Genomic DNA, 26,406 nt, shown 5'->3' with positions numbered 1-26,406 from the left:
TCGTATTTCTCCAGGTTCAACAATCAGTTGAAACTCGCTCACACTTACAGCATAGGTGTGGTGTTACTGGTGAACCCTCTGATAATTGGAGAACTCTGTAAAACATGTTCCAGTCACTACTCTGGTGTGTGGGTATGTAAGACTCTGTGAGTTTCCAGTCACACTGACATTTAAAACCTAACAAAGCAGACAGACCTTCTCCCCTTTGTTTTCAAGGCCATCAATATCCAAGTCCTGGTGAATCAAGCGATTGTCAGACTTCGATGTGATGTTTGGTCTGAGATTTCTGCCTCCAAATTCTTCTCTTGTAATATTCCTGTGGAAAGAGATTGCAAAGGTCATCGCTGTCAGTCCACAATAGAAAATCAGAACACACATTTCTAGTTTCTGTGGATCATTGTTTCCTCTCTTAATACCCAAGATCTTTGTGCTGATCTATACGTAAATGTATACAGCAGGGTAATGTGGTGGATTGCATACTCCAGGAAGAGTTCACTCAAGTTGCTGAATGGACATCTATCATGCGGTATTGACGTTCTTACTGAAGATATACAATATGCTGCAGTGCAATATTATGTGCCCAGAAACAACTGCAAATCAGGCTTTTAGAGCCATAAACATTCCATCAAATATGTAACATATACCCCAGACTTATCTGTCTTATATTAACGCACGGTTGTCTTACAATTCCAGAAGACTCAGATTTAAGTTTTAAGTGTGACTTTTTGTAAAAGAAGCCGTCGTTTTGGACTCCTTCCATGCCATACTGACTCTATTACTGGAAATACATCCATACTACACCGGGATTCATGGATCAATGACGTGAGGCTTATCTTTACCCTCTTATAATTTTCTGTTGCATAAATGTTTCGACGAATGCCAACGCTTTTCACCAGTCATACAGTCAGAGACATAAAGCACAGAAACAGATCCTTCAATCTAACTTGTCCATGCCGACCGGATATCCAAAATTAGTCTAGTTCCATTTGCCATCACTTGGTCCATATCCCTCTAAACCCTTCCTTTGCATATAACCATCCAGATGCCTCCACCACTTCCTCCGCAGCTCATTCCATACACGCTTCACTCTCTGCAAAAAAAAAGGTTGACTGCAAGGTCCCTTTTAAATTTTCCCCCTCTCGCCCTAAACCTATGCCCTCTAGTTCCGCACTCCCCCTATCCCAGGGAAAAGACCTTGATTATTCACCCCATCCACACTCAAGTTTTTATAAACCTCTTTAAAAAACACACATTCAGCCTGCGATGCTCGAGGGAAAACAGCCCCATCTTATTCAGCCTCTCCTTGTGGTTCAAACCCTCCTACCCTGGCAACAGCCTTGTGACTCTTCTCTGAATCCTTTCAAGTTTCACAACATCCTGCCTATAGGAGGGAGACCAGGATTGCACACAATATTTCAGAAGAAGCCGACTGAAACTGACTTTTGCAGAGTCTGCTCCCTGCTTGTATTCATACTGCCTCGCGTTGTTGCAAGTGAACAGTGCTTCCCCCTTTCTCTCTCCCTCCCAGGATAAGGAATGGAAAGGGGGAGACATTGCTTCATTCCCAGATTTTGCCCAGAAGAGCCCCCCTATTGTCTGAATGTGCAAGTTGGACGGTGAGCTTCTGAAGCTACTGCTGCTCCTCTCTTTCTGAATGAAGGTTGAGCTTCACTCCAGACTGCAACTCCCTTTCTCTGTCCAAACATCTGTGAGCACAGCACATTTTTGTTGAAATAAGGCATATTTCCTGAATGTTACAATTAAAGGGGTGTCTTCCCCCCGATATTCCAAGGGATGGTAAGTCAGAGAAGGACCACGCCTTGCGTTGTGTGGCTCGTGTGACAGTTGCAACAGGATGTCCCAACTCCTATGCTCAATTCAAAGTTTGAGAGAAGATTTGTAGCTCGGGTGCTCATTGTTGTGGTTCTGTTCGCCGAGCTTGGAATTTTTGTTGCAGACGTTTCATCTCCTGTCCAGGTGATATCCTCAGTGCTTGGGAGCCTCTTGTGAAGCGCTTCTGTGATGTTTCCTCCAGCATTTATAGTGGTTTGTCTCTGCCGCTTCCGGTTGTCAGTTCCAACTGTCTGCTGCAGTGGCCGGTATATTGGGTCCAGGTCAATGTGTTTGTTGATAGAATCTGTGGATGAGTGCCATGCCAGAGAACAGCCAGGGAATTCCTAGAGGCATGGCCTCGAGGCATTTTTCCAGCACCACATTTTTCAACTCTGGATCTGGGACAAGGTGTGTGGTGTGGGGGGAGGGGAGGGGAAATAAGGAAACTGGTGAAATCTACATTGATCCTATGTAGTTGGTGGGTCCCAAGGCAGAAGACAAGATGTTCTTCCTCCAAGCGTCAGGTAGCTAGAGCTTGGAGGGGAAGGCACCAGAGTACTTGCGTGTCCTTGACGGATTGGGAGGGGGAGTTAAAGCGTTCAGCCACAAGGCGGTGGGGTCGTTTCGTTTTGGCGTCCCAGAGCTGTTCCCTGAAATGTTCTGCAAGTTGGCGTCCAGTCTCCCCAATGTGGCAGAGACCACATCGAGAGCAAGGGACATATAAATAAATCTTATAAACAAATTGTACAAATTTTAGCCTGCCAGGGTTATTTCCTTTAATTAAGTTAAAGAAAATTTTAATTAAATTGGGTGACTACATGAAACGGTTTGTTGGTCAGACTCAAATCATCATCCTCAAATGAGACAATGCCATTAATATCAGTGAACTGCTTTTTTTTTTAGAACCACAAGTTCTTGATTTATTTTCACAACTTATTGGTATTCACATCTGCACATTCAATGTCAAACTCTGACATCAGAAATGACATGACACCATTAATTTTTTTCTTACAGTAATTCAACAAACAAATTAATAACACACAGTGAACACCAAGTCTCATTAATATGAAATTAAATTTGACCAAAAAAAAAGTAAAATCAAGATGAGAGTTAACAAATGGGGGAAGGGCAGAAGGCAAGAAATGCAGCATCATAGAAGGTGCTCCTCCAGGGAGTGTATTTTACCAACTACAACTGCTCAATATAAACAAACACTCTGACATGACCCTCCGGTTTTAATGTAAACCATAGCCCCATACAGTAGGTACCATTTAAATAAGTTAATAGATACAAGCCTTGAGCAAATCCAGCCTCCAGCCGGACCCCCCGCTTCTTGGAGCTCGGACCTTCCTCCAGCTCCGGGGGGTTGTTGAGCTCCTGGGCTCCCGCCGCCGCCGAAGAAGCCGCGGGCGCCGGCTCTCTCTCCTCCACCGCCGACATTTTTAATTTGTTTTCTCGTTCACCCGATAACTGTCACCTCCCCCTTCCCGGGCCCCGGGAATTATACAAAAATAAACAATAAACCCCACCGGGGACTGTCTCCTTTTCTTCACAACTTTTGTTTGAAAAGTTCTGGCTTTAATTTGAAATGTATTTTAAAGGTATTTTCTGAGGTAAACGATGCCTGTCTGCCCCCCTCCCTCCGTCAGAAACCGCCCGCTGAGTCGATGACAAAACCGCAGCCTCGCGCCGCCATCTTTGTTTTTCTTCTTCATTCCGTCTCCTCCTTCAGTGACGCGCGTCATTCGCGGCCCCTCCAATCAGAGCGCACCTTACTCCACCTGACCAATGGCGGCTGGCTTTGTGCGTCGTGTTGGTCCCACCCTCTGCAATATCTCTCTCCGATTAGTCGGTACCGACCACAAGCTTTGGGATTGGTGGAGAATTTCACAATCACGTCAGTGTATCCACCCTTTTCATTCCCGTTCATTCATTCAACAGCAGATGACCCAATTTACTGCAACGGGCTGTGGGGCTATTGCGGTAATGTCACATATTCAGGGGGAAGATGTGATTTTTAACGTTATCAACCAATTCAACTGTGGCACCTCCACATCCATTCATTCAACTGAAGAGGGCTCAATTTAGTGTAAAGGGCTCTGAGGGTATAATATTTGTATCCCATGTTGAGAAGAAACCTCTCCCCATTCATTCACTAGAAGAGGGCCTATTTGCTGCAGAGGTTTTTTTCAGGCGCAGTGGTAGTGTCCCTATCTTCGAGCCCTGAAATCCCACTGCTATGAGGATGCGTAATAACAAATTTTTTAGTCATAAGTCACATGACACTAGGTTATAGTCCAGCAGGTTTGTTTGGAGGGGATCTTACAGAAATATATTAAATTATGAAAGAAATAGAAGTATGATGTTGCATTGGTAGGTGAGACTAGGATAAGAGCACATGGCCTCAAGATTAGAGGAAGCAGGTTTAAAACTGAACTGAGAAGAAACTTCTTCACCCAGAGGGTTGTTAATCTATGGAATTCCTTGCCCAGGGAAGGATTTGACATTACTTCAGCAATCACTAGAAGCAGGAGATACGTTTTTGAAAAATAAAAGAATTAAGGATATGATGAAAACGCAGGTAAGTGCAGCATAGTCCACAAAAAGATTAGTCATGATCTTATTGAGTGGTGGAGCAGACTCGAAGGGCCGGAAGGCTGACTCTTGCTCCTAGTTCTTATGCTCTTATGTTGAAATCACAAGCTTTTGGAGTGTAGTCACTTCAGCAGATGAAGTCATGAAAAAACAAGTGCAGGAAAGAGAATTTAGATAAATGAAAGACAGAGCATCTCAACGGTCAATTACTTACTCCCATTCCTATTTCTGATGATCTTACTACACAGCAAGTTGTGTTTACCAAACATTAATTTTATTTCCATTGTTTAAAATCAAATATTTAAGATGAACAGTTTGTTTTTCCTCACTTGGACACACTGTGACCCACAACACTGTGAATATCATAAACCCGCTCATGAGATATCATAGGAACAATTCATAAACTAGATTTGTCACTGAGATACTAGAAAGGAGAAAAATTCCCAACATGTGCAGGATGCTAACGAAAAGTTAGCAACCTGAAATGGTAACAGGAGCAAGTGACCAGTCCCAATCAGGAAACTCATATTCTGACATCCACTACAGTACCTTGCTTTCCTTTTCAGTTGAATGATCCATAATTGAATCTGACTCCAACACACTCTCTGGCAGGCAGTTACAGAGGTCAAAGTATTTTCAATCATTAACGAAGTAAGTTTTGGATCCATCCCAAAGACATTGAACATAGAAAAATACAGTGCAGTACAGGCCCTTTGGCCCTCGATGTTGCGCCGATCCAAGCCCACCTAACCTACACTAGCCCACTATCCTCCATATGCCTATCCAATGCCCGTTTAAATGCCCATAAAGAGGGAGAGTCCACCACTGCTACTGGCAGGGCATTCCATGAACTCACGACTCGCTGAGTAAAGAGTCTACCCCTAACATCTGTCCTATACCTACCACCCCTTAATTTAAAGCTATGCCCCCTCGTAATAGCTGACTCCATACGTGGAAAAAGGTTCTCATGGTCAACCCTATCTAAACCCCTAATCATCTTGTACACCTCTATCAAGTCACTCCTAAACCTTCTTTTCTCCAATGAAAACAGCCCCAAGTGCCTCGGCCTTTCCTCATACGAACTTCCTACCATACCAGGCAACATCCTGGTAAACCTCCTTTGCACCCGTTCCAGTGCCTCCACATCCTTCCTATAGTATGGCGACCAAAACTGCACACAATACTCCAGATGCGGCCGCACCAGAGTCTTATACATTTGCAACATGACCTCAGGACTCCGGAACTCAATTCCTCTACCAATAAAAGCCAGTACGCCATATGCCTTCTTCACAGCACTATTTACCTGGATGGCAACTTTCAGAGATCTGTGTACATGGACACCAAGATCCCTCTGCTCATCCACACTACCAAGTATCCAACCATTAGCCCAGTACCCCATCTTCTTGTTACTCTTACCAAAGTGAATCACTTCACACTTACCTACATTGAACTCCATTTGCCACTTTTCTTCCCAGCTCTGCAGCTTATCGATATCCCGCTGTAACCTGCCACATCCTTCCTCACTGTCAACAACTCCACCGACTTTCGTATCATCCGCAAACTTGCTCACCCAACCTTCTAGCCCCTCCTCCAGGTCATTTATAAAAATGACAAACAGCAATGGTCCCAAAACAGATCCTTGCGGAACACCGCTAGTAACTGCACTCCAAGATGAACCTTTTCCATCAACTACTACCCTCTGTCTTCTTCCAGCCAACCAATTCCTAATCCAAACCTCCAACTCACCCTCAATGCCATACCTCCGTATTTTTTGCAGTAGCCTAGCATGGGGAACCTTATCAAACGCCTTACTAAAATCCATATACACCACATCTACCGCTTTAGCCTCGTCCACCTCCTTATTCACCTTCTCAAAGAATTCAATAAGGTTTGTGAGGCACGACCTACCCTTCACAAAACCATGCTGACTATCCTTGATCACATTATTCCTATCCAGATGTTCATAAATCCTATCCCTTTCAATTCTCTCTAAGACTTTTGCCCACAACAGAAGTGAGACTCGCCGGCCTATAGTTACTAGGGTTATCCCTACTCCCCTTCTTGAACAAGGGAACCACATTTGCTATCCTCCAGTCTTCTGGCACTATTCCTGTAGACACTGAGGAGATAAAAATCAAGGCCAATGGCTCTGCAATCTCCTCCCTTGCTTCCCAGAGAATCCTAGGATAAATGCCATCAGGCCCAGGGGACTTATCTATTTTCACCCTTTCCAGGATTTCCAACACCTCTTTCCTACATACCTCAAAGCCATCCATTCTAATAAATTGTGACGCAGTATTCACATCGGCAATAATGTCCTGTTCCTGAGTGAATACTGACGAAAAGTATTCATTCAGTGTCTTCCCCAATCTCTTCAGCCTCCACACGCAACTTCCCACTACTATCCTTGACTGGACCTATTCCTACTCTAGTCATTCTTTTATTCCTGATATACCTATAGAAAGCCTTTGGGTTTTCCCTAATCCTACCAACTAAGAACTTTTCATGTCCCCTCCTTGCTGCTTTTAGCTCTCTCTTCAGATCCTTCCTGGCTACCTTATAACTATCAATCGCCCCAATTGAACCTTCACACCTCATCTTTACATAGGCCGCCCTCTTCCCTTTAACAAGGGATTCCAATTCCTTATTAAACCACGGTTCCCTCACACGACCCTTTCCTCTCTGCCTGACAGGTACATACTTATCAAGAACACTCAATAGTTGCTCCTTGAACAAGCTCCACATATCAATTGCGCCCTTCCCTTGAAGCCTACTTTTCCAAGCCACGCATCCTAAGTCGTGCCTCACCATATCATAATTTCTCTGCCCTCAGCTATAACTCTTGCCCTGCAGTGCATACTTATCCCTCTCCATCACTAGAGTAAAAGTCACCGAATTGTGGTCACTGTCCCCAAAGTGCTCACCTACCTCCAATTCTAACACCTGGCCTGGTTCGTTACCCAGAACCAAATCCAGTATGGCCTCACCTCTTGTTGGCCTGTCTACATATTGTGTCAGGAAACCCTCCTGCACACATTGGACAAACATCGACCCATCTAACGAACTCGAGCTATAGCTTTCCCAGTCAATATCTGGAAAGTTAAAGTCCCCCATAACAATCACCCTATTACTTTCACTCTTCTCCTGAATCAATCCTTTCTTCTACGTCTCTAGGACTATTAGGAGGCCTGTAGAAAACTCCTAACAGGGTGACCTCACCTTTCCTATTCCTAACCTCAGCCCAAACTACCTCAGATGCCGAGTCTTCATCCATCGTCCTTTCCACCGCTGTAATACTATCTTTGACAAGCAATGCCACACCTCCCCCTCTTTTACCCCCACCTCTGACCCTACTAAAACATTTAAACCCTGGAACCTGCAACAGCCAATCCTGTCCCTGTTCTACCCATGTCTCCGTAATAGCCACAACATCGAAATCCCAGATACCAATCCATGCTGCAAGTTCACCTACTTTATTTCATATACTTCTTGCATTGAAGGAGACACACTTCAAGCCACTTTCCTGTTTACAGGCACCCTCCTTTGAGATTGATGCCATGTTCCTAACCTCCCTACACTCCAGGTCCTGCACCCTAAAGCTACAGTCTAGGTTCCCATGCCCCTGTAGAATTAGTTTAAACCCCCCTGAAGAGCACTAGCAAACCTTCCCCCAAGGATACTGGTGCCCCTCAGGTTCAGGTGTAGACCATCCTGTTTATAGAGGTCCCACCTTCCCCAGAAAGAACCCCAGTTATCCAGATACCGGAATCCCTCCCTCCTGCACCATCCCTGTAGCCACGCATTTAACTGTTCTCTCTCCTTATTCCTCAACTCTCTATCACGTGGCACGGGTAACAAACCAGAGACAACAACTCTGTTTGTTCTAACTCTGAGCTTCCAACCTAGCTCCCTGAAAGCCTGCCCAACATCCTCAACCCTCTTCCTACCTATGTCGTTTGTGCCAATGTGGACCACGACTTCAGGCTGCTCCCCCTCCCCCTTAAGGATCCGGAAAACACGATCAGAGACGTCACGTACCCTTGCACCTGGGAGGCAACATACCAAACGTGAGTCTCTCTCGCCCCCACAGAACCGCCTATCTGTGCCCCGAACTATTGCTCTGCTCTTCTCCACCCTTTCCTTCTGAGCAACGGGGACAGGCTCCATGCCAGAGGCCTGAACCCCATTGCTTACCCCGGTAAGTCGTCCCCCCCACAAGTATCCAAAATGGTATACTTGTTCTTGAGGGTAACGGCCGCAGGGGTCCCTGCACTGGCTGCTTCTTCCCAGTCCCCCTCACTGTCATCCATCTGTTTGCAATCTTTGGAGTTACTACTTCCCTAAAGCTCCGATCTATGACCCCCTCTGCCTCCCGAATGATCCTAAGTTCGTCCAACTCCAGCTCCAGTTCCCTAACATGGTCTTGGAGGAGCTGGAGATGGGTGCACTTCCTGCAAGAGTAATCAGCAGGGATGACCATGGCATCCCTCACCTCAAACATGTTGCAAGAGGAACATTGCACTGCCTTCACTGCCATCCCTCTAAAAGTAACCTTTTAAAAACAAACTAGGTCCAAGAATAGAACAAGCAAAATGCAGCACTTACCTACTTACCACAACGGTTCTTATTATTAGGTTAGGCACCTCTGCAGTGCCTCGGGTTCCTCTCCTGCGTGCTTTTATAGGGAAAGAAACCTACCCAGGTAAGCTTACGCTACACCAACTTCCAGATCCGCTTCGCGCTTTTTAAAAAAAAACTTTCAAATTTAAACCGTTAAACAAACGTCACCGAGCCTTCAAGCAGCCACTGCCAAACAGCCCTTACCTGCTCCGCTGACACTTCTATAAGAGGTGTTGGCTGGACCCAGACACTTCAGCGGGCAGTGTTCATTACTCATGTGTATTCTCTCCCCCACCCGCCTTAAACTAATCACCTGGGTTGTGAGTCGATTGTGCTGGCATTCTGGTGGCCCCAGGCAGTGTCTGTATCTGCTCTGCTGTTTCTCTCCATATTGTGATCCAGTGGCCATCTTGTGTGTCAAGTTGGCCAACTGATGGCTCAGTAGCCATCTTGTGTATCTGTGTGCCTAGTAACACCCTGCCCTTCCCCACCTCTCCGCCACGCCCACTCTCTCTTCCCCACTCAATCTCTCTATCAACCCCACTCATTCTCTCTCTCTACCCCCACCCTCTGACTGCCATTTTCTCTCTCTCTCTGTCCCCCATCCTTTTGGTCTCTATTCTCCCCAGCCCCCACCACACCCGTCCTTTCTCAAGCCTCGAACCATCTTTGACCGCTGTATCAAGCCCTTCAAAGAACAGAGAGAGAGAGAGAGAGAGAGAGATAATGGATAGTAATGACTCTACCTGGGAGTTGGGAGGGGTGATAAATGGCTGATCTTCAAAATTGAGAATACCTAAAATGATTTTTGCAAGGTTTGTAGCTCAGGTTGAGGTTTAGGGTGGAGATTTGCTTGCTGGGCTGTAGGTTTGATATCCAGATGTTTCATCACCTGGCTAGGTAACATCATCAGTGGCGACCTCCAAGTGAAGCGAAGCTGTGTCTCCTGCTTTCTATTTATATCTTTCACCTGGATGGGGTTCCTGGGGTATGTGGTGATGTCATTTCCTGTTCGTTTTCTGAGGGGTTGATAGATGGCATGTAGATCTGTGTGTTTGTTTATGGTGTTGTGCTTGGAGTGCCAGGCCTCGTAGCCCTACACATGGATGAAAAAAAACATCATTTCGACTGGGACAACACATCTATCCTGGGGCAGGCTAAGCAAAGACTTGCCAGAGAATTCCTCGAGACCTGGCACTCCAACCTCAACGCCATAAACAAACACACAGACTGAGATACCATCTATCAGCCTCTCAGAAAACGAACAGGAAATGACATCACCACAAACCCCAGGAACCCCATCCAGGAGAAAGAAATAAATAGAAAGCAGGAGACAACAGCTTTGCTTCACTTGGCGTCGCCACTGAAGATGCTACCTAGCCAGGTGATGAAACGTCTGGATATCAAACCTACACCCTAAACCTAAAATGATATCTTCAGAAACATCGTTAAAGCCAGAAAGCGTGTTCAAGTTTTTTAAAAGAGCTGCTGAAATCTGTCTGATTCTTTCACTGAAATAAACGCAGTCAGGCCACCGCTCAGGACAGGCTGGAAGGGGTGAATGGGCGAAAATGAGCACTGCAGATGCAGGAGATTAGAGTCAAGATTAGAGTGGTGCTGGAAAAGCACAGCCGGTCAAGCAGCATTCGAGGCTTTTGCCTGAAACATCGATTTTCCTGCTCCTTGGATGCTGCCTGACCTGCTGTGATTTCCAACACCACTCTGATCTTGACTGTAAGGGGTGAATGGCCTAGTCCTAGTCTTGTGAAGTTGGTTCCAACTATCTAGAAATAGCGTCACAGAGCACAGAAACATACCCTTCGGTCTATGCCGACCAGATATCCTAAATTAATCTAGTGACCCATTTGCCAGCATTTGGCCCCTTATCCCTCTGAATCTGTCCTATTCATATCCCCATCCAGATGCATTTTAAATATTATCATTGTACTGGCCTCCACCACTTCCTCTGGCTGACCCCCACCAGCGTTCTGTGCAAAAAGGTTGCCCCTCAGAAATCTTTCCCCTCTCACCCTAAACCCATGCCCCCCAGTTCTGGACTCGCGCAACTTGGGGAAAAGACATACAAAAGTTGAGCAGCCAGACAGAATGCAAAAACAATACAATGCCGAATCACAGGGAAAAACAAATTGTAGCTCGACCCCTTTTTTGTCGTATTGGCATTTGGACTCTTAAAATCTGACAGGAACACCAGCATCCCTAGTGAGCATACTGCGCATGTTTCCCGGTGTCAGTAACGCAGTGCACATGCCCACCGGTGTCAGCTAAACACTGGGCATGCTCATCGCTTTCCGCAAAAAATGGCGCGCGACCTACCTTTGATGGTCCAATAGGGAACCGTGGAGGACCAAAACAAAACTGGTCCTCCTGCCAATCAGAGCCACCCCATTGTCTGAATGTGGAAGTTGGACCATGAATTTCTGAAGCTCTACTCCTGCTCCTCTTCCTGAATCAACATTGAGCTTCACCCAGACTGCAAATTCTTTCCTCTGTCTAAGATCTGTGAGTACAGCACTCTCTTTTCTCGCCCCCTTTGCCATTTCTATTTCTTTCCGGAGTTCAATTGTTGACTTACAGCAACTGAAAGGAAAGGGATTGAACCCAGGGAGGGGACGGACTATGGAAAAGTGATCGAGGTCTGTGTCTCAATTGGCAAAACAGACAGACAGGAGGCTGGAAGGGCACAACAAATCAGGCAGCATCACGAGGTGTAGAAGTCGATATTTCGGGTGTAACCCTTCGTCAGGACTGGGGATGGGTGCTGGGGTCGGGGGCTAAAGTGGGGATAGGTGAAGAATCGGTCAGATTAATCATTGGGTGGAAGAAATCAGGTTGGTGGCAGAAAGGAGTGGTAGTGAGGGGCATGGGGCTGAGAAGGGAATCGGGTGATGGAAAGGGAGGTTATTTGAAATTGGAGTACTCGATGTTGGGTCCTGCAGGCTGTAGTCTGCCCGGGCGGAAGATGGGGTGTTGTTCCCTAATTTGCGGTTTGGTTCGTTGTGGCAATAGAGGAAGCCTATGATGTTCTTGTCAGAAAGGGAGTGGGAAGGGGAATTAAAATCGATGGTGACTGGGAGGTCTGGTCAGCCTCTGCGGACCCAGCTGTGATGCTCGCCAATCCGTTCCCCAAGTTTATGCTCAGTCTCCCCGAAGTAGAGAAGACCACAATTTACAAACACGCGGCAAATGCAGTATCTCAATGTGAAGTTATAGTCTTTGCTATGAAACAAAAAAGCAGGAAGGAGATGTATTGTTTAAAGGTGATACTTTGGGATGTGGAGAAAGTGAGAACTGCAGATGTTGGAGATTAGAGTCAAAGTGTGGTGCTGAAAAAAGGTGGTAAGTCAGGCAGCATCTGAGGACCAGGAGAGTCGACATTTCGGTCCCGAGCACTTCATCAGGAATGATATGTGGATGGACAAAGGGTCTGATTCGGTTCTATATAACTCTAATCATCTTCAGTGAGAGCAGAAGTGTGATTGTGAAGTCTGGAGTTTCAGAGCAGCTTTCAAAGATGCTTTGCCCTTAATGTGGATGGACAAAGGGTCTGTTTCTGTGCTGTATGACTCTAATCATCTTCGGTGAGAGCAGAAGTGTTTCTGAGGACTTTTCAAAGATGTTTTGCCCTTAATGGGAGTAGAAGGTACAATGAAATCTTGCATTTGTGAGACAGCAACTGAGTGAGTGAGTAAATCCGAGGTTTTGGTGCAAAGTGGGAATTCATTGCACTGTGAGGATGAAACTCTACTTATTGAGTCATTTCTGCTGGTGAATGAAACCAGGCTCAAGATTAGGAGGAGTAAATTTAGGACAGAGATGAGGAGGAACTGCTTTTCCTGGAGTGTAGTGTATCTATAGAATTCTCTGCCCCAGGAAGCAGTAGAGGCAGCTTCATTAAGTATATTCAAGACACAATTGGATGGGTTTTTTGCAATGGTAGGGGAATTAAGGGTAGTTGGGACAATGCAGGGAGGAGGATCTCAGATGGTGAATAGATTAGCCATGATCTTAATTGGATTTTTCAACAAGAGGAAGGCATGAAAATGGTTTCAAGACCAGTTTAGAACAGTTACAGAGCCAGAGAGCACAAACAGACCCTTCAATCCAACTAGACCATGCTGACTGTGTTCACAAACTAAACTAGTCCCACCTGCCCCATTCTCCCCGTAACCTTTGATCCCCTTGATACTCAAGAACCTATCTGTCTCAGTTTTAAATATCCTCAGTGACCTGGCCTGCACAGCCTTGTGTGGAAATAGATTCCACAGATTCACCGCTCTCTGGCTGAAGAAGTTTCTCCGTTCTAAAAGGTCTTCCCTGTACTCTAAGGCTGTGCCCTCTGGCCCAAGTCTGTCCTACCAATGGAAACATCTTCGCAATGTCCACTCTGTCCGGGCTTTGAAGATTATGTATGTTTCAATTAGACCCCCCCTCCCCCCTCCCCCCGAGTGTGGGCCTGTTAATCAGCATGAACCAGACCCTTCAGGATGAGGTACAGCAGGGATTAGAGTCAGCAAAGTGAGAATGGAGGGAATGTGTGTGTGGGATGGAGATTTTCAGCTTCTAGGGAATGAGAGAGAAAAGTGAGTTCGCTATAAATTAGAATTGATCGGATGGGCCAAAGAGTGGTAGATGGAATTTAATTTGGAGAAATGTGAGTTGTTGCATTTTGGTCAAGTAATCCAGGCAGGACTGACACAGTTAGGGGGAATGTTGCAGAACAAAGAGTCCTTGGAGTGCAGGTTCCATAGTTCTCAGGTAGACAGGATAGCCTTTGTTGGTCAGAGCATTGAGTAGATGAGTTGGGAGGTCATGTTGTGGCTGTCCAGGATGTTGGTTAAGCCACTTTTGGAATACTGCAGTTAGTTCTGGTCTCCCTGCTGTAGGAAAGATGTTATGAAACTTTGAAAGGGGTCAGAAAAGAATAGGCCAGGGGCATTTTCCATGGAGCATCCGAGGCTGAGGGGTAAACTTATAGACCTTTGTAAGGGCCATGGATAGAGGGGAAACCCTAAGGTCTTTTCCCCAGGGTAGGGCAGTCCAAAACTAGAAGGCATATGTTTGAGGTGAGAGTGGAATGATTTAAGAGATTGGAGGGGCAACCACTTCAGAGGGTGGTGCATGTATGGAACGAACTGCCAGAGGAAGTGGTAGAGGCTGGCACAATTACAACATTTAAAAGGCATGTGGATGTCTGTCTGTTCTCAGCTCTGCTGGATGTCTGTTGAAGCTCTGAACCCCCCCTTCTACACCTTCTGGATTAAACAAACATTCAGTCAATCAAGCCTCAATCCACAATCTCCCAGCCAGTCAACAATCCAGGCACAGTGTAGTCACAGCAGGGAATCAGCTGCCCTGAGTGCGGGAAGGCCTTTACCCAGGCCTCTGCCCTGCTGAGGCACCGGTGGGTCCACACGGGGGAGAGGCCCTTCAGCTGCCCCGAGTGCAGAAAGACATTCCGCGAATCCTCCAACCTGTTGAGGCACCAACGGGTCCACACAGGGGAAGAGGCCCTTCAGCTGCCCAGAGTGCGGGTAGGCCTTTACCCAGGCTTCCTTCTTGCTGATCCACCAGTGGGTCCACACGGGGGAAGAGGCCGTTCCCCTACACAGTGTGGGGGTAGGCCTTTTTCCAGGCCTCTGCCCTGCTGAGGCACCGTGAGTCCACGCAGGGGAGAGGCCTTCAACTGCTCCTCCCACCTGCGGAGCCACCAGCGGGATCATGTGGCATTGCAGGGGATTGAAAGAATGACGGCCGAGTGCCTTTATTAACTGGACTATCAACCCAGTTCCAGTGGCTCCCGAGTTCGATTCCCACCGTGACAGATGGTGGAATTCGAATTTGGTCAGAAATCTGGAGTTCAGAATCTAACGGTGAAACCATTGTCGGTGGGGTGGGGGTGGAAGAAAACCCCCATCTGATTCACTCAGTTCTTTTTTAGGGAAGACTTGAGCAGTTATTAGAGCAGTCGTCCCAGCTGCATCCTTTACCCGGTCTGGCCTACACGTGACTCCAGCCCCACAACAGTCTGGTGGACTCTACGCTGCTCATCCAACTTGATTGGAATACAGGTTGAAATTGCTGAGTGAGGCAATACTTCCTCCAGGTTAAGGCTGTACCAAGGATGCAGTTACAAAGGGACGACTCAGTGGTGACCAATAATGAAGAAAGTGAGGGGTTGCACTTTGACCTTGAGCGATTTTTTAAAAATTGCTACTTTTTCTATGCCTTTCTGCTGGGAGATTCTGAAGCTGTAACAAAGTTGGGTCACAATAAAGATTACCTGAACTTCACACTGAGCTCAGACTCTCACTGAGAGCTTTAAACTGCAACAGGTTTTTGTTTTAAAACCGCTCATTTTACATGCGAAAGTGAGAACTGCTGATGCTGGAGATCAGATTCAAGATTAGAGTGGTGCTAGCAAAGCACTGCAGGTCAGGCAGCATGCGAGGACCAGGGAAATTGACATTTCGGGCAAAAGCCCTTCCTCAGGTTTTTGCCAGAAACGTTGATGTTCCTGCTCCTCAGATGCTGCCTGACCTGCTGTGCTCATTTCTGACAGTCTCCTGTACTATGTTTCCAATGTTGTGTATCGGTTGCAGCAGTGAATGAGTAGCCAGCATTGTTAGAAATTGTAAAATTTTCAGGAGTGCAATGTCATCAGCATTGTAGTTTCCTGGCAGCACTGAGAAGTGTGTGCTTGGTTCACTAGACATGATGTGGAGGTGCTGGTGTTGGACTGGGGTGGATAAAGTTAAAACTCAACACCAGGTTATCGTCCAACTGGCTTATTTGGAAGCACGAGCTTCTTCATTGGGTGTTTGTGGAACAGGACCATAAGACACAACCACCTGATGAAAGAGCAGTGCTCCAAATGCTAGTGCTTACAAATGAGCCTGTTAGAGTATCACCTGGTATTGTGTGAAATTTAACTTCGCACACCCCAGTCCAACACCGGCATCTCCAAATCTGGAAGGTGACTGGTCCTCCTGCCAATCAGAGCCTTCCTATTGTCTGAATGCAGACGTTGGAACATGAGCTTCGGAAGCTGCTGCTGCTCTCTCCGAATGAAGATTGAGTTTGCTCCAGACTGTAACCTCCTTATTCTGTCAACCATCTGAGTGTATGGTACTCTCTTCACAACTCCTTTTCCATGTTTTTCATTCTAGGCTTCAATTTACGACTTGCAGCAACCGAAAGGAAAGGGAATGAATTCACGGAGCGGACAGAATCAGGAAAAGTTTGTTTATAAACAGAGTGTTTCACGTGTGGAGTGAATGTAAAGAGGAAGTGGTGGATGCACATTCAGATGCAACGTTTAAAAGACATTTGGATAAGTATATGAAGAGGCACGGTGTGGACGGATATGGGCCAAACACTGGCAAGTGGCACCAGTTTAGTTTGAGAACATAGACAGCATGGAATAGTTGGACTGAAGGGTCCGTTTCTGTGCTGTCTAACGTAACTGTTCTGTCGTGGTCTTAAAACCATTTTCTTGCCTTCCACCTTCAACGTGGATACTGTACCTGCATCCAACACATAAACCATTCAAAATAAAAAAAAACCTCTTGCGCACAAAGAAATCCACACTTTATTGTTCAAAAATCAGATGAACTCAGCCTTGAATATATTCAATGACCCCCTAACTGCAGGAAGACATCCCCACTTCTAATCTCAGTTCAGCTTGTTAATATACCACTTGCCTTGCTGCACCTGTCTGACAACTGGCATTGACTGATGTAGAAGGATGCTGCTAATCAAAGCACTGATCACACGGTGGTCTGGTGTCAGCTCAGATTTCAGGCCCTGATTTCTGTCCTGTGTTGATCCTCCTGTTCCCACAGACTAAGATGTCGGTCTGTTCTCAGCTTTGCTGGATTTCTGTTAAAGCTTTGACCCCGCATTTTATAACTTCTGGAACGATAAAATATTCAATCAAGACCCAACCCACAATCTCCCAGCCTGTCAACCATCCTGATACAAGGTGCAGTCATAGCAGGGAATCAAACAAGAAAAAATGAAACAAAAATCATAAATAGGCGCACGTGCTTAATGTTTGTTCATGAGGAAGTAAACCAGGAATAGGGGTCTCCCAGGAATCTTACAGTGCCCTACTTGAGGAATTCTGTCACCCTTACATCTATTAGTACCCAGCTATGAATTACAACAACATTTACACCAACAGGAATAAAGCATCTGTTATCAAATAGACAGAGATATACAGCACGGACATGGACTTTTTCTCTATCTCATGCACACATGAGATAGATCATCCATGGGGGGAGTTTGTCTTTGTAGCATGATGTTTGCAAATACATTCTACTTTGCTCAAAGACTGCACAATCTGCAGGCAGTCAATACATGTAATATATTGTAAATTCCACTTTGAAAATAGATAATGGGCCCACTACCTTTTGGATGTGAGCATAAGTGGTATAGTAAGTTTGCTGATGACACCAAAATTGGAGGTGTAGTGGACAACGAAGGAGGTTACCTCAGATTACAATGGGATCTTGATCAGATGGGCCAATGGACTGAGAAGTGGCAAGTGGAATCTAATTTAGGTAAATGTGAGGTGCTGCATTTTGGGAAAGCAAATCTTAGAAGGACTTGTACACTTAATGGTAAAGTCCGAGGGAGTGTTGCTGAACAAAAAGACCTTAGAGTGCAGGTTCACAGCTCTATGAAAGTGGAGTCGCAGGTCAATAGGATAGTGCAGATGGCATTTAGTATGCTTTCCTTTATTGGTCAGAGTATTGAGTACAGGAGTTGGGAGGTCATGTTACAGCTGTACAGTTGGAATATTGCATGCAATTCTGGTTTCCTTTCTATCAGAAAGCCCTATGCAATGTTTGTTTTTGTTTAGTGGGCGGCACGGTGGCACAGTGGTTAGCACTGCTGCCTCACAGCTCCAGAGACCTGGGTTCAATTCCCGCCTCAGGCGACTGACTGTGTGGAGTTTGCACGTTCTCCCCGTGTCTGCGTGGGTTTCCTCCGGGTGCTCCGGTTTCCTCCCACAGTCCAAAGATGTGCAGGTCAGGTGAATTGGCCATGCTAAATTGCCCGTAGTGTTAGGTAAAGGGTAAACGTAGGGGGTATGGGTGGGTTGCGCTTCGGCGGGGCGGTGTGGACTTGTTGGACCGAAGGGTCTGTTTCCACATTGTAAGTAATCTTATTAATGATTCAGATATATACTTCTTTGAAAGTTGCATCACTGGTTGGAAGGAAGCTTCAGAAGGCATTCAGCACACTTACCTTAATTGTTCACACCATTGAATAAAGGAGCTGGGACATAATGTTGAAGTTGTACAGGATGTTGGTGAAGCCACTTGTAGAGTACTGAGAACGCTTCTGGTGGCCCTGTAATAGGAAGAATTCTATTAGAAAGGGTTCAGTAAAGATTTACCAGGATGTTGCCAGGACTGGAGGGTTTGAGTTGTAAGGAGAGGCTGAGACACTCTTCACTGGAGCACAGGAGGTTGAGGGGTGACCTCATTTGAGATTTATAAAATCATGAGGGTTATAGGGAAGATGAACATCAAACACAGCGAGCAGCGTGCGCGGTTATGTCGAGTGACAGGGGAAGAAATTGTGGCATTTGGACACTTTAAATCCATCAGGAACAGCATCTCCATACAGCACACTGCACATGTCAGGTGAGGTGCCAGAAGACTGGAGGTTGGCTAACGTGGTGCCACTGTTTAAGAAGGGTGGTAAGGACAATCCAGGGAACTATAGACCAGTGAGCCTGACATCGGTGGCGGGCACGTTGTTGGAGGGAGTCCTGAGGGACAGGTGGTACATGTGTTTGGAAAGGCAAGGACTGATTAGGGATAGTCAACATGGCTTTTTGTGTGGGAACTCATGTCTCAAATTTGGAGTTTTTTGAGGAAGTAAAGAGGATTGAGGAGGGCAGAGCGGTAGATGTGATCCATATAGACTTCAGTAAGGCTTTCGACAAGGTTCCCCATGGGAGACTGATTAGCAAGATTAGATCTCATGGAATACAGGGAGAACTAGCCATTTGGATACAGAACTGGCTGAAAGGTAGAAGACAGAGGGTGGTGATGGAGGGTTGTTTTTCAGACTGGAGGCCTGTGACCAGTGGAGTGCCAGAAGGATCGGTGCTGGGCCCTCTACATTTTGTCATTTACATTAATGATTTGGATGCGAGCATAAGAGGTACAGTTGGTAAGTTTGCAGATGATACCAAAATTGGAGGTGCAGTGGACAGTGATGAGGGTTACCTCAGATTACAACAGGATCTTGACCAGATTGGCCAATGGGCTGAGAAGTGGCAGATGGAGTTTAATTCAGATAAATGTGAAGTGCTGCATTTTGGGAAAGCAAATCTTAGCAGGACTTATACACTTAATGGTAAGGTCCTAGGGAGTGTTGCTGAACGAAGACACCTCAGAGTGCAGGTTCATATCTCCTTGAAACTGGCGTCGCAGATAGATAGAACTGTAAAGGTGGTGTTTGGTATGCTTTCCTTTATTGGTCAGAGTATTGAGTACAGAAGTTGGGAGGTCATGTGGCGGTTGTACAGGACATTGGTTAGGCCACTGTTGCAATATTGTGTGCAATTCTGGTCTCCTTCCTATTGGAAAGATTTTGTGAAACTTGAAAGAGTTCAGAAAAGATTCACAAGGATGTTGCCAGGGTTGGAGGATTTGAGGTATAGGGAGAGGCTAAACAGGTTGGGGCTATTTTCCCTGGAGCGTCGGAAGCTGAGGTCTACAAAGGGGCATGGATAGGATAGATAGACAAAGTCTTTTCCCTGGGGTGGGGGAGTCCAGAAGTCAAGGGTATAGGTTTAGGGTGAGAGGGGAAAGATATAAAAGAGACCTACTGGGAAACTTTTTCACACAGAAAGTGGTACGTGTATGGAATGAGCTGCCAGAGGAAGTGGTGGAGGCTGGTACAATTGTAACATTTAAGAGGCATTTGGATGGGTACATGAATAGGAAGGGTTTGGAGGGATATGGGCCAAATGCTGGCAGGTGGGACTAGATTGGGATGGGATATCTGGTCGGCATGGACAGGTTGGACCAAAGGGTCTGTTTCCATGCTGGTTCAACAAAAGCCATTCATGCTCTTCGCTGTCTGCAAAAATGGCGCAAATCCTTCTTCAAATGGACCAATGAGAAGCCAATTGTTGACTTGCAGCAACTGAAGAAAGTGAGTGAATCCAGGGAGGGGACAGAGTCGGGAAACGTTGGTCCAGGTCTGTATCTCAATTGGCAAACACATGGCAAATGCAGTCCCACAGTGTGAAGTTATAGCCTCAGTTATGAACAAATAACCGCTGAAAGGAGGTGCGTTGTTTAAATGGTGACATATTGGGATGTGGAGAAAGTGAGGACTGCAGATGCTGGAGATGACAGTTGAAAAGTGTGGCACTGGAAAAGCACAGCAGATCAGACAGCATCCGAGAAGCAGGAGAATCAACGTTTCAGGCATGAGCCCTTCCTCAGGAATGATGTGTGAATGTAAAAAGTGGCCTCAGCGTCCTTCCACACCAGTCACTGCCAGTTGTCAGACAGGTGCAGCAAGCAATCAGCAAGGCAAGTGGTATATTAGCAAGAGGAAATGAGTTCAGAAGTCTCTGCAGTTAGGGGGTCATTGAATATATTCAAGGCTGAGTTCGTCTGATTTTAGAACAAGAAAGAAGTGGATGTTTCTGGGGGAAGGCAAGTAAAATGATTTTAAGACCAGTACAGAACAGTTAAAGGGTCATACAGCACAGAAACAGACCCTTCAGCCCAACTAGTCCATGCTGACTATATTCACAAACTAAACTAGTCCCACCTGCCTGTGTTTGGACCATATCCCCCTGAACCTTTCCTATTCATGTACTTAACCAAATGTCTTTTAAATGTTGTTACACAACCAGCATCCACTATTTCCTCTAGACATTTATTCCACACACAAACCACTCTGTTTACAAAAAAGGTGCTCCTCATCTCTTATTAAAATCTTTCTCCTCTCACCTTAATTTGCGGCCTAATCTTGAAATGACACATGCCGTTCACCTTATCTATGCCCCTCATGGTTTTGGAAACCTCTATAAAGAGAACAAAGAACCCTACAGCACAGGAACAGGCCCTTCAGCCCTCCAAGGCTATGCTGATCGAGATTCTCTATCTAAACCTGCCGCCTACTTTCTGAGGATCTGTATCCCTTTGCTCCCTGCCGATTCATGTATCTGTCGAGATACATCTTAAATGACGCTATCGATCCCAGCCCTACTGCCTCCACTGCATGAGGCACCCACCACCCTCTGTGTAAAGAACTTTCCATGTAGATCTCCCTCAAACTTTTCCCCTCTCACTTTGAACTCGTGACTCCTATAATTAAGTCTTCCCCTATGGGGAAAAAAAAAAATTCTTCCTATCCACCCCTGTCTACATGCCTCATGGTTTTATAGGCCTCAATCAAGACCCCTCCTCAACCTCCTTATTTCCAATGAAAATACTCCTAATGTACTCAACCTCTCCTCATAGTTAGCGCTCTCCATAACAGGCAACATCCTGGTGAACCTCCTCTGCACCCTCTCCAAAGCATCCACATCCTTTGGGAAATCTGGCGACCGGAATTGTGCAGCAGTATTCCAAATGTGGCTGAACCAAAATCTTATATAACTTTAACATGACCTGCCAGTCTTGTACTCAGTACTCCGTCCGATGATGGAAAGCATGTTGTATGCTGCCTTAACCACTCTACTGACAGGCATTGCCATCTTCAGAGAACAATAGATCTGAACACCCAGATCTCTCTGTACATCAATTTCCCCCAGGACCTTCCCATTTAATGTATAGTTTGCTCTCGAATTGCACCTTCCAAAATGCATCACCTCGCATTTGTCTGGATTAAACTCCATTTCTCTTCCCAACTCTCCAATCTATATTCTGCAGTATCATCTGACAGTCCCCTTCACTATCTGATATTCCATCAATCTGAGCGTCATCTGCAAACTTGCTAATGAGGCACCCGACACCTTCACCTTTCAACCTCCTGTGCTCCAGTGAAAAAAGTCCCAGCCGAACCTTCAATCGGTGTGAATTCTGCCTGGGTCCCAATGTTGAGTCAGCCTGACATTTTGGATAGAAAAGCTCTGCATTTAAATTATGTTCTTGAGAAAGTTACTGAAAACAGGTTCTGGGATTAACATACCAAAGAACAGAACCCCATTCTAAAAGATGGAAGATTTAATCTAAATTGTTTAATGTATCACATCTCCATGACACTGGACTCCTTTGGCTATAAATTCTGTGATCATGATCTTATTCTCCACAACCACCTGATAAAAGAGCAGAACTCCAAAAGCTAGTGCTTTCATGTTATGGCAGTAGCGGGAGGTGTGGGCTGTATTCACGAGAAACAATGAAGCAGTTGGATACCACACATTTGAGGGGGAAGGGTGTATTACATGACCTCCCAACTCCTATACTGAATGCTCTGAGCAATGAAGGAAAGCAAACCAAACGCCTTCTTCACTATTCTATCCACCTGAAACTCAAGGAACTATGAACCTGCACTCCAAGGTCTCTTTATTTTGCAACATTCCCCTAACTGCATCAGTCCTGCCTGGATTGCTTGACCAAAATGCAAACCTCAGACTTCTCTAAATTAAACTCCAACTGACACTCCTCGGCTCATCAGCCGATCCCAAAACTTCTAATTTATACTGAACTCTCTTTCCTCTATTATTCCCTAGAAGCGGAAAATCTCCATCCCACACTCTCTCCGTCCGTTTTCACTTTGTTGAAAGTGGAAGAATGGGATTGAGAAACTGATCAGCGATGATTGAATGGAATGAGCAGACCTGGTGGTCTAATTTCTGCTCCTATGTCTTGTGGTCTCTTGCTGTCCTGGACACCGTGAGAGAGAATTGGGACCAGCATTGAACCGATCATGACTGGATATGGATCTACCTGCATCTAGGTGGATGGGCTGGGACTTTTTCACTGGAGCATAGGAGGTGGAGATGTGACCTTATCAAGGTTTATAAAATCATGAGGGGAGAGATGAGGTGAATGACAGGTGTCCTTCCCCGAGGCTGGGGGTTTCAAGATGAGGGAGCAAATTTTGAATGAGAGAGGACAAAGAGATTTTAAAAAGACTTAAAGGGCACAATTTTTTTAATATATTGAGAGTGGTTCACGTGTGGACTGAATGTCCAGAGGAAGTGGTGTTTGCAGGTACAGTTACAAGGTTTAAAAGACATTTTGATAATTACATGATTAGGAAATGTTCAGAAGGGTATGGACCAAAACACTGGCATGTGGGACTGGTTTAGCTGGTGAACATAGTCAGCATGGACTAGTTGGACTGAAGGGTCTGTTTCTGTGCTGTATGGTTCTGTAACTCGGTTCTGTACTTGTCTCAAGACCATTTTCTTGCCTTCCCCATAAACATCCACATAAAAATCAGATGAACTCAGCCTTGAATATATTCAATGACCTGAAAATGTGTTGCTGGAACAGCGCAGCAGGTCAGGCAGCATCCTGGGAACAGGAGAATCGACGTTTCGGGCATAAGCTCTTCTTTAGGAATCAAACGTCGATTCTCCTGTTCCCTGGATGCTGCCTGACCTGCTGCGCTGTTCCAGCAACATATTTTCAGCTCCGATCTCCAGCATCGGCAGACCTCACTTTCTCCTCGTATATTCAATGACCCCCTAACTGCAGGAAGACATCCCCGCTTCTGAACTCAATTCCTCTTGCTAATACACCACTTGCCTTGCTCATTGTCTGCTGCACCTGTCTGACAACTGGCACAGATGGACACTGATGCCCCTCTGAACATCCACGCATCATTCTTGATGAAGGGCTTGCGCCCAAAACCTTGACTGTCCTACTGCTCGGATGTTGCTTGACCTACTGTGCTTTTCCAGCACCACACTTTTTGACTCTAATCTCCAGCCCTCACTTTCTTCACATCCCAATATATCACCATTTAAACAATATACCTTTCTACTTTTTTTCACAGCAAAGGCTGTAACTTTACATTGGGGTACTGTATTTGCCAATTGTGGCCTTCTCTACGTCGGGGAGCCTGAGCGTAAACTTGCCGAGCATCGCAGCCAGGTCTGCAGAGGCCGATCGGACCTCCCAGTCACCACCCATTTTCATTCCCCTTCCCACTCCCTTTCTGACATGACCATTTTTGGCCCCATCCATTGCCACACAAACCAAAGTGCAAATTGGAGGAACAACACCTCATCTTCCACCTGAGCAGTCCACAGCCCTAAGGACTCAACAGTGAGTTCTCCAATTTCAAATAACCTCCCTTCCCATCCCAAACTCCCTTCTGAGCCCCTGCCCCTCCACCTCCCTGCCACCAACTAGGTTCCTTCCTCGCATTCACCAACCAGGTCGTACCCTCTACCTATCTACACCTATCCCCACTTCATCACCCTGCCCTCAGCATACCCTTGTTCTGCAGCTCTCCCTATACTCACCCGCAGTCCTGAACAAGGGTTACACCCGAAACGTCGACTTCTCCACCTCCTGATACTGCCTGGCTTGCTGCATTCTGCCAGACTCCTGCCTGTCTGTTTTGCCAATTGAGACACAGACATGGACTAACTTTTCCAGAGTCTATCCCCTCGCTGGATTCATTCCCATTCCTTTCAGTTGCTCCAAGTCAACAATTGAACCCCAGAATGAAACGTAAATGGAAAAGGGGGTGAGAAAAGAGAGTGCTGTACTCACAGATGATGGACAGAGGAAGGAAGTTGCAGTCTGAGGTGAAGCTCAATCTTCATTCAGTGTGAGAGGAGGAGCAGGACCTTAAGCAGCTCATGGTCCACCTTCCGTATTCAGACAATAGGGGAGCTCCAATTGGCATAAGGACAAGTCTCCTTCTGGTCCTCCAGTGCTCCTTATTTGTCCATCAAAAGTAGGTCTCGCCCCTTTTCTGCCGACAGCGAGGAACATGCCCAATGTTTTGGTGACACCGGCAAACATGTGCCCTGCTTGTTGACACTGAGGAGTGTACACAATATGCTCTGTAGCAATGCTGATGTTATTGACAGATTTTAAGTGTCCATATGCCTCAGAGAACAAAAAGGGTTAGAGCCATAATTTGTTTTACACCATGTGTCTCGATATTTTATTGCTTTTGCATTTGTCTGGCTGCTCAATGTTTTTATGTCTTTTCCTCAGTGTTGGGGTGAAGTTCACAACTAGAGGGCATAGGTTTAGGGTGAGAGCAGAAAGATATAAAAGGTACCTAAGGGGCAACGTTTCCGTGCAGAGGGTGGTGCATGTATGGAATGAACTGCCAGAGGAAGTAGTGGAAGCCGGTATAATTACAGCATTTAAAAGGCATCTGGATGGGTATATGAATAGGAAGGGCTTAGAGGGATATGAGCCAAGTGCTGACAAATGTGACTAGATTAATTTAGGATATTTGGCTAGCATGGACAGGTTAGACCAAATGGGTCTGTTTCCGTGCTGTACATCTCTATGACTAAATAATAAAAAGTATATTTTCCAAGTATCAAACTATACCCAGTTAAAAATCACACAACACCAGGTTATAGTCCAACAGGTTTAATTGGAAGCACACTAGCTTTCGGAGCGATGCTACTTCATCAGCTGATTAAACCTGTTGGACTATAACCTGCTGTTGTGTGAGTTTTAACTTTGTACATCCCTGTCCAACACTGGCATCTCCAAATCATAACTATACCCATATTAACAAGGTTTAGTACACCACACACTTGACCAACCATTCTCAATAGATCCTGCCCCTTCAATGACTGAGGAACATATACATGCTGGTGCATAATCTCCTTCACTAGTATTTACACACTACCCTCAGCAATTGCACAAGTAACAGCAAAGGGCAAACAGCACAAGGATTAAACAAACAGTGAGGGCCAAACAGCACAAGGATTAAACACACAGTGAGGGGCAAACAGCACAGGCGCCAGTAAAAGCAGATGGAAAGTGAGTGTAAAATGTCACTATGACAGGACAGGCCCCACATTCCTTCCCCTCCGTCCCCCCACAACCTGCCTCACCTTTCACCTCCCGGGCCCAGTACCTTCCAGGTGGCCCCATAGTTGACACAGGGGCCGCCCCACGACCAGTAGAACTCCACCACCCAGGCGGCCGACGAGTTCCCAAGCAGGCCCTTAACCCCATCCGCCTCCAGAATGCTCACCGGCTCCTGCCTGCTGTACAGCCGGCCGGTGTGGCCGTGACACAGCAGCTGCGCCAGGAAGGCGGCGGTGCCCAGTGACGGGTGTCTGCCCCGGGCCGCACGGCGCCATTTTCCTAACGGCCGCCCTCCCGCCGCTTCCCCGCTCGAGCGACTTCTCCTCCC

At 46.2% G+C, this 26,406-nt stretch overlaps 1 long non-coding RNA gene across 2 annotated transcripts; it reads right to left on the bottom strand.

The window, feature by feature from the left end:
* Nucleotides 1–251: 251 nt before the first annotated feature.
* Nucleotides 252–26,406, bottom strand: LOC148144434 (uncharacterized). Of its 2 annotated transcripts, none has more exons than XR_015751506.1 (3): nucleotides 26,245–26,406; nucleotides 18,322–18,426; nucleotides 252–316 (listed from the first exon to the last, which is right to left on the bottom strand). It is a non-coding gene; the product is annotated as an uncharacterized LOC148144434 (long non-coding RNA). The 2 variants fall into 2 exon arrangements; XR_015751505.1 differs by lacking the exon at nucleotides 252–316 and adding an exon at nucleotides 16,672–16,980.

Source organism: Chiloscyllium plagiosum, unplaced genomic scaffold (genome assembly GCF_037043375.1).
Source record: "Chiloscyllium plagiosum isolate Xiang-an unplaced genomic scaffold, Cpla_swu_hap1 HiC_scaffold_27, whole genome shotgun sequence".
NCBI lineage: Eukaryota > Metazoa > Chordata > Chondrichthyes > Orectolobiformes > Hemiscylliidae > Chiloscyllium > Chiloscyllium plagiosum.
This window is presented reverse-complemented; position numbering and strand designations above follow the sequence as displayed.